This window comes from Gossypium hirsutum, chromosome D06 (assembly GCF_007990345.1).
Source record: "Gossypium hirsutum isolate 1008001.06 chromosome D06, Gossypium_hirsutum_v2.1, whole genome shotgun sequence".
NCBI classification, from domain to species: domain Eukaryota; kingdom Viridiplantae; phylum Streptophyta; class Magnoliopsida; order Malvales; family Malvaceae; genus Gossypium; species Gossypium hirsutum.
In genome coordinates this window covers 13,650,646-13,660,616 of record NC_053442.1, presented here as the reverse complement: position 1 = coordinate 13,660,616, position 9,971 = coordinate 13,650,646, and positions in this window count along the sequence as shown.

Here is a 9,971-nt window from a genome sequence, read left to right as displayed (position 1 = left end):
ATCCATCTAGTATTAGAATGAATCCTTTCGAGGCCGAGTATAGGAGGAAATGTAGATCCCCTATATGTTTGCATGATGTTGTAGAGAGAAAACTTTTGGGACTTGAGTTAGTGCATATGAAAGTAGAGAAAGTTAAAGTGATTAGGGAAAGACTTAAAGCTACACAAGATCGTCAAAAGAGTTGGGCAGACAAGAAGAAAAGAGACTTAAAGTTTCACTCAGGTGATTTTGTTTTCTTGCAAGTATCACCAGCTAAAGGTGTTATAAGATTCGAAAACCGAGGGAAGTTAAGTCCATGGTACGTTGGACCCTTCAAAGTGCTAGAGAGGGTTGGAGATGTTGCATACAAGATAGTGTTACCACCTCAATTACCCAGTGTGCATAATGTGTTTCATATTTCTATATTGAGAAAATACATTACCAACCAAAGCCATGTGGTGGAGTTGATCCTCTACAAGTTCAAAAAGATTTAACGTATTGTGAATATCCTATTCAAATTATTGACCAAAAAGAACAAGTCTTGCGGTGTAGAACTATTCCTTTCGTAAAAGTTTAATAGAGCAATCATACACCAAGAGAAGCTACTTGGGAAATAGAACAAGATATGGAGAAACATTATGCCTACTTATTTTGAAAAGGATAATTAAAGTTTCGAGGATGAAACTCTTAATAAGGTGGTAAGAATGTAAATACCTATAAGTTTATATGATTTTATAATTATATTATTGGTGGGTTTCTTTTTATAATGGGTGTTTAATTCATGGGAGCCCTTGTTTTTTTTATGGGTAATAGGAACCAAATAGAAAAAAAAATCTTATGCTTTTGTTTTCTTTCATAGGGCTAAGATTGGAGGAACTAAATCCAAACAGAAGTAAAATTTAAGCTTACAACTAGATTAGTGCATTGAAAAGGTGAGCAAAATCTTCTCTTAACTTAGAAATGTATATCTTTTTGTTGTTAATTTTTTGGGTTTCAAATCAAATCAAACAAAAGTATCAAATATTCTAGAAATTTCTCATGATTTGCTATGGCCATTTTGGGTAACCCTCTTAGACATTGTTTTCCTACTAACTATAAGAGATTAAAGGTGATTATAGAGAATTAATTTTTTATGAATAATGGAAGGGAAGGAAAATTTTGTTATGGGTGCGTATTGCTTAATATTAGCATTAAGAGTAAACAACATTTTTCAATATATTTCCTAAGTAATGTGGACTTATTTACTTTATATGGTTGAAAAGTTTATAAATTTTAGATTCTTGCATTGGGTTGATTCTTAATTTCATATTTTATAACTTAAGTTATAATCTTTTGAAAGAAATATTTTAATTCACTAAAGTTGTCAACATTCTTAATTTCATATTTGGTCTCTAAAAGCATTGTCTGAATTATGTTATATTCATATAATCTAATAACTTTTAGAGAAGAGCTAATTTTACGACATTGTTGATTTATTTGATTGGTAATTTCTATAGAAATAATAGATAATTGAGGTTCATGTCTTGTATTCAATTGATATATGGAGGTTATCATCAACCCTGCTAACAAGTTATAATAGTTAGTGTTGGCTCCGTTAACGGGTTATAATGATTAGCATAGAGTCTATGCTAATAGGTTATAATAGTTACTCATAGTTTCACTATTGGGTTGGACTTTTATTTTAAGATTGAAAAAAATATATATCGTTAGTGATGTGTCTTCCTTTAATAATGGTAGCATAGTTCGATGTTGTCATATTAGTAACATAATTGGTACTACCATTTATTGTTTTATCATTTTTTTCACAACCATCTTATTTATAGAGGTTAATTGTAAACAGGTTGAGTAGTTGGACCCTAATTCAATTTAAATAATAAAAAATATCTTTTTAAAAGTTGAAATTTAATTATAAAATATATACTTTTTTAATATTTTATTATTTTTTAATAATAAAATGAGCTTTTTTTACGGATTCGATCGACCTAAAATTGGGTCTGGACATGAAATATTTTTTGAAACTGAGCCTTAACTTCACCCATAAACAACTTTAATTAATAGCATAACAATACTTTTAACAAGTTATGATTATACTTATGGAGCAACATTCGCACTTCTTTTATCCCTTTTTCATTTTCAGATATATAGTAAAGAAGATTAGTACTTTGGGAGCTCGAAGGTTATCATGGCAGCCTAGTTTAAGATTTTATTCTTAGGATAATAGGACTTTCATCTGTATGTATTATTAAACTTTTATTTCGTCTAACTTATTTTGAGATTACATTGCTTTTGTAATGATGCTTTTTAATGAGAAATGTGGATATGATGCTTTTACTTATTAAAGAAATTTTGTGTGTGGAGTAAGACATAAATTGTTATAGCATACTTGTTACTAAATAGAAGACTTCACATTATTTTAGGACAATACTTAAATTATTGAGTATTGTACTTAAGACAAAATTATTGTATCATGCTTCATCTTTGGGGCATGACAACTTTCAGTGAACCAAACACAATTTTAGAATTTATTTTATTTGATATATTATATAATTCATATCATATAAAAAAATTAAATATACATGCTATAATATAAATGTTAAAAATAAATTAATTTGTTTATATTTAAATTTAATAAAAATAAATAATGTTAATAATTTATATATACTAAATATTAAAAATATTTACCAAGTTCGAATTTTTAATAGTCGAATTTATATTTTAAAAATTAGATAAACTATATGATATTTAAATAATTTAATATAAGTATACATAAAATAAAAATTAATCTAATTATATATTTTTTAAATAGATGATATAAATAAGGATATTTTGATATTTTTGAGGGAAGGGTAAACCCCAAAAACACGCGTTTAAGCCACATGGAGCTTTTGAATTCTAGGGATAATTGATTGATTCTTTTTTGTTTTTTCAAACAAAATCCCTCTAGTTTTCTGATGTCGCCTTTCCAAGAATCTATTTTATGTAGCTTCAAACAAAAACATAACTTTCTAACTCTAAACCTACCGTGATTTTAGACTTTCTTTTTCTTGACAAATAATGGTGAGCTCAAATTGTAAGGAAAAAATTCAAACTTGTTTGAATTCATTAGTACAAGTAAACTATCCAAAAGATTCAAACTTGAGAGATGAGAGACGGTTGATTTTTCAATACCAATCTGAATGCTTTAATTCAAATTAAAAGCAGAGGGCTCCATTCACAGTGCCGCCAAAGGTTTCCTTTTTTTTAAAAGGTAAGATTTAATAAATTCGAATTCCTTTACATGGACGTCGCTGAAGATATAAATGAAATAACTACTTCACAATTTGGTTCCTGAGCCAGAGAATCAAAACATAGAAACCTTTTACGGCTTCATCAGATCCAACCACACTACTTGGATTCTTGCCCTGCAACATCTGCAAGTAACAGATTTGTAGTGTAGTGGAACCTCATAATTTTCAACTAGTCTTAAGAACCTAAAAACTACTTGCTTGAACCCCCAAAACTTAAATTAAAGAAAAAAGAATACCCATCTTTCTCATGAAAAAGGAAAGGCTACAGAGATTCAAATGAATTATAAAAAAATCTCAACAGAGCAACAAAACTTGATATTCTTAGGTCTGATATTCACCGCCAGAAACAGTTAGACAAAAAGGAGTGCCTGTTGAGCTGAAATTGTTTTTTATCTGCTGCATAATCACTCTTTTAACTCTTCGAAAGAGATCCATATATCAATCATGTTCAGGGTAGCAATGGCACTAGGTACACCGTTGAGATAGTGTAGTTACTTGGCATATTTGGGTTGAAAATTTAATGAAGCAAAATGTTTGGACTAATTATTGTGCTGATATTTTGAATATATTATAGTTCTTCTATGAAAACCAATCCGTGGCCATTGAAGATTGGATTTGTTTCGATTGAATTAAAACAACCATTGTTTTGTGGAGAATTGGTCGGGATTGAGATGTTTTTGTAAGACCATATCTTCCTTAGATTATGCTTGTTTTTTTATCACATTCGTCGAGAAATTGTGTTTCCAACTTGGGAGCTTCGCATCGTCCTCCATTAAATGTTGTAATGTGTTTATAATAGTTGTTATAGTATAAGAATTTTGACATGTACATAAGGACTTAATTTGAATATGACATTTGTTAAATTTGATTTGAAATTCAAATCATTTTGACGTAATTATTCAAGCTGTATTCCATTATTTGACTTGAATGTATTTATGCTTTGTATTTTGAGTTTAAATAAAATTTTAAATTGAATTTTAATGTTGTGGAACATGTGGCAATGATATGGTGATGTTTAGACATGTTTTTAAAGTGTTGTTGGTCTATTTTTCGACTTCAAGGGCCCAAGGTCTAGTACACTTGCCATAGGTATCGAAGCAGAGCAAGTTACTAGCTTATATGCTACCAAGGCAAATTACTGATGCATAGGGAGCTATGTATCGATAATTGCAGCCCTACACCTACAAAAGTGGGTTTTTAGACCTTGAAACTAATCCAAAGGTTCATGGTCTCTTTCAAAGGCACGACTTAAGTCGAGACACATTATAAAAATGTTTTTAAAGCCCTCATGATATTGGCAAATGTTTTTTTGAGATATTTATTTGAATTTTTCATTTTATATATTTTGATTGTTTTAGGCTTCCAAAAGCCAGTTTTATGCCTCAAATATCTCCAACCACCTATTAAATGATTCAAAATGTTTTCAACATGTTTCAAGAACCTCTCTAACACCTCAAATGCGATTTAAGGAATTTATAAAACTATTTAATATATGAAAACTTCAATAACTTCGAGATTTTTTTAGTACGCGCTCCGATAGCACCTCCTATTCATACTGTACGTTGGGGCAGGTGAGGGGGTATTACATGAATAGTTTAGAATATTAACAACAAGAAAACTAACTTAGCACTTCAATTTAATACATAAGACAAGATTATTTCAAATTTGAGTTGTACAAACTAAAAACCCAATCAACTTCCTCCCACTTTCTCCTCACCTTTTGGATTAGAGCAATTGACAACTTCTCTTGCTTCAAAATCAACATCAATACCATAATTCAAGTTAGTACAACAATATTCAACAATTAAACATCCAAATTCAAGCTAGAACATGCAATTTAATCAAGCAGGACAATTTTCACTTTCAATGCCCACTCTTAAGAAACCTACCGAAGACCTACCTTACCTTAAATATAACATCAAGACCAATCTTAAGAACTTAAATATAGTTTAAACCATTCAAAATTCCAGCTAAATGTTCATCCAAGTCTTATTTTATCTCAACTAGCCATCGATGGCATCCTGGATCAACCTAAATCAAACATAATGTAATCCTAACCTCAACAATCAATCAACATTCTAAACTCATAATAAACTCAAAACAATTCTAAAGCAACAAAAACTCTCAAGAAATCTTGCTAACTAAAAACTTGATCAAAATCGAAAAGCTACAGAAATCATTAGGAAAACTTATTTTCAAGATTATAAAATCATTTATTAGAGTTAAAAACTCCATTACCTTGCTGAAAATTTAGAGATCAAGTAAAAAAATCAACCAAGAGCTCAACCTCTCTCAATAGCCAATTTCTTGCAAAAATAGAGAAAGTGAAAAAGAAAAGGTAAGAAGCAATGATTTGATCTTAAAAACTCTTTAATTCTTGTTGGAAATAAATTTAACTTTCAATATTATTGATTGAAAATGAAAACCTCTAGAAATTGGAGAGAAATTAGAGAGAATTTAGGAAGAGAAAATAAAGAAAAATGAGGAATGCTCTTCAAATCTTAATTTAATCATCCAACCATTCTAAAACTCACCAGAGGTCCAATTGCTAATGGGTCCTTGGGAAATTTGAATTTTAAAACCTCCATCTTCTAAAAATAAACTTTTGGAAGATTACAAAATTACCCCCAAAAATTTTAAATATTTTACAATTTAGTCCTAAACACTGGATCCACTTACTAACCACTCTAATGACTCAAATTAACAACTAATAACTAATCCTTAACTCTCCTTTACACTAGTTCTGTAACACCCCGATACCCGATCCGATCTTCGGTTTCGAGTTACTAGATGTCACATTTGTTGCCGAAGCAACTACAATCAATCACAGTCAATTTATACCATTAATGCTTAAAATTTAACCAAAATATATATTTAATGCAATATACAATCATTATCGGGTCTTAATAAGCTTACGAAAGCTCAAATAGTAGCCCGAGTTCACAGAAGAACAAAATTGCAAAAGTTTCAAAATGCAAGGTTGATGTCCTGATGTTGCCAAACAGTCTGTGACTTTAAGACATCAGACCACTAGGTGTTGCTATGCCACTTATTGTGTTGGCCACGTTGAGACAACGGGGTTCCTCGTCTCCCCGTGACACTACAGACCTTTTCTCATTGTGGCAACGTTCAAACGATGTTAATACTATTTTTGCAATTTCTCTTTGTAAACAACCTATAATTTGCATTTTACCACAATGTATACATATTCCAATCTCCATTTGACCTGAGCAAACCCTAGACAACTAATTTATAAACTTCAATTCTATGTATATAATGACACCCTAAGATTTTAACACCTATGAATTAAAACATTTACAATATATCACACTTAGGTTCTATGAAAACATACCGATTCATCCCACAACATTCACATTGCATCCATTTCCAACATTTTAAAATATATATATGCAAAGATTTCATAAACACATACAACCATTTGGCCAAATATTCACCATAAGGTACCAATTCCAAAAGAAACATAACTTAAAAAGCAAACCAAAACTTGACTGAACTAGGTAGGCACATGCCAACTTAGAATAAAAATGGAATATAAAAAAGTTGTTTAGTTTGAGATTGTTGACTAGATGTTGAAATTGATGCTTGGGATCTCGCTTTACACCTAATCTACGCACGAAAAACAAAACCGTATGCTGAAGGGTAAAGCTCAGTGGTATTTTTATAATTCAAATAAAAAAATCCAAGTTAAGTCAATTATAACATTCAATAAATATGCCATTCATATCAATTGCAAACATCATGCTAATGTACCATTTATACCATATTATCATACCATTTTTCTATTCGAATCGATTGATTCGTCACAATTCTATATAAATCTTTTGGACTTATAAAGCTGGTTCACATAATCTTTCAAGATAGCAATTCATTTATTATTCCAATATCAAGTTTACATTTTAAATTCCTATTAACCTGACTTGGACTCGAATGGATACACAAATCCAACCAATACACCAACTTGACGCCCAGTGCCTCATCAGACAATCCGAGGTAAATACATTGTGCCCAACGCTCATCGGTATAACTGAAGTAAATGTTGTGCCCAACACTCATCGACACATAGTCGAAGTAACTCGTACTCAATCTATCCTATGGCATGCCAACTATATCCGACTTTGTCAAACTATTAATAGGGTAATAAATCATTCAATTCATAATATAGCTCAATTTTTCAATTCATATTTCTAATTCATCAACCAATTCATCAATATGTATTTAACATAACATGAGTCATCTCAATTCACAACCAATTTCATAATTTCATCCAGTTATACTATTTTCAATTTTATTCAATTTAATCTTCTATCTCGATAATCAATCAAATTCATACCAATACGATTTGATCAATCATATTTAACTTACCTCAATATCCTACCATGCAAAACAATAGAAATATGCAACAATTCAAGCAATTCGAATTATAGAAATACAAACTGAATACTCGAGTTACTCGTCGTCGGATCTCATCTTTCCTTTCCCTCTCAAAGTTCCTACATTGTCTTTAGCTACGAATTATGATCCGAAAATACATAATATTAAATTCCAGTCCAAATCACAATCAATTACAAAATCATAGATTTTTTAATTTATTCAATTTAGTCCTTAAAACCAAGACTAGCATAACTTTAAATTTAAAGCTCCAAATTGAAATCTGATTTCACTATTATTCATTAGGGGCCTCATATTTCTTATTTCTACATTAAATTTTGCAATTTATTTAGTTTAGTTCCTAATGTACAAAACTATTAATTAAGCTTTACAATTTAGTCCTTTCTCACATCTAGGCTTAGAATCTATCAATTTAACACTTAAATCTTCAAGAAATCATCAATGGAAACTTTTTAAAACTTTAACAATTTTATAGATTGATACATGGGATAGCTAAATCAAGCTCCCATGGCCTCAAAAACATAAAATTATAGGAAAATAGACTAAATTGAACATATCAATTAATGTCAAAAGTTTCAAGATTCTTAGGTTTTCTTCTTTCTTTTTATTTTAGGTAGATGGAGAATATGATGGAAAATATTTTTTTTTCATCCACTAACATATATATATGATTAAATTAATAAAACATGTTTTAATTAATTAAATCTTAATTTAATTAAGTTGATAACATCTTAAGCTAACCATCCATTATATCCCATTTTATTATGATCCAATTTCTATTTTAGGATTTTAGTTAATTGCAATGTAAGTCTTTAATTCATTTTTTAATTAAAATTTTATGGCGATTGGACTTTACAATTTAGTCCCTTGGCCCTAATTAAACACAATTTTAACTAAATTACTTATCCAAAATTCAATTCATCAATACATTAAATTTGTAAATATTTTTATTAAATTGTTGAAACTAGCATATTGGAAAAAAAATCGGCCAAAATAACCATGAGCAGTTACAATATTATAAGTTTCTTCTTTTTGACTGAATCTGTAACCTTCATTAGTAGATTCATTTTCTGTGGTTTCCCTGATCAAACTAGAGGTTACCAAGGAACCATGCATAACACTAAATAAGGATCCACCGAATACACCAGCTACGCTTAACATGTGAAACAGATGTATAAAGATGATGTGTTTAGCTTGGAATACAATCATGAAGTTGAAAGTGCCAAAGATTCCTCGAGGCATACCATCGAAAACTTCCTTGACCAATTGGATAGATCAAGAAAACATTTTATTAAATATTTATGAACTCAATTTAAGAAAACGATGTCCCAGAACAATTTTTTTTGACATCACTGGAAACCAAGTCCTTACAAGTTCCCAAAAAACTCCCCACCTTATCCCCAAAATAACTCAAAATGAAAAACTGAACCAAAACCAAATTTTCCAAGATTGTCAAAAATCAGGTCGTTACAATAGATCCCGAAGGAAATGAATGGTAGTATGGGCTTACCTTCCCATTCAAAACCTCTAATAATGCAGTAGAATATGAGTCTCTAATATCAAGATTGGAGTTATTGAAGAAGCTAATAGTTAAGACGTTTTAGATATTAATATATTCACAATTGGTTGCTAGAGAGTTCCACAAAGAAAGGATGAAGAGGTAATGGAATCCTGCTTCGAACAAGTACAAGGCCACCCAGATAGTATGGTGAACCCTCCCGCTCCAAACTTGCTTCGCTTTGTAGATGTTCCCCTTTGGGAATAAAAAAAATCATACTTCAAATTAGAGAAAAATTTGACTCCTCTACACTCCAACAAATGTCTCATTTCTTCCATTGTTATTGTACATTCAAATTTATCACTCTTAATCGGAACATCATGGCACCTCTTAGCTACTCTTGTATGATTTGATTTGCTACCCCAACCATTATACTCGAACTAATAGTTGAAGAAATAACACAAACAAAGAAGAAAGAAGAAAAACCTACCAATTTCAAGTAAAGAAATTTTGAATTCCATAAAACAAAATGTTGATAAGAAGGTTAAGAGAAATCTGGAAAAGTTTTACAAAATTTTAAAAATTATAAACGATAAGAAATTTCAAAAAAGAAGAAGTGAAAACAAATCCCTAACTCTCTCTATTTATAATGTAACCATGGCCCTTGGGTTACAACTAGTGCGTGATAGTTAAACTAACACATGTGAAAACCACACACATTTCTCAACAATCTGCAGAAATAAACCTCTCATAGGATACGTAGCACGGTTACATCATTCCTAATCGTTACTAATCAC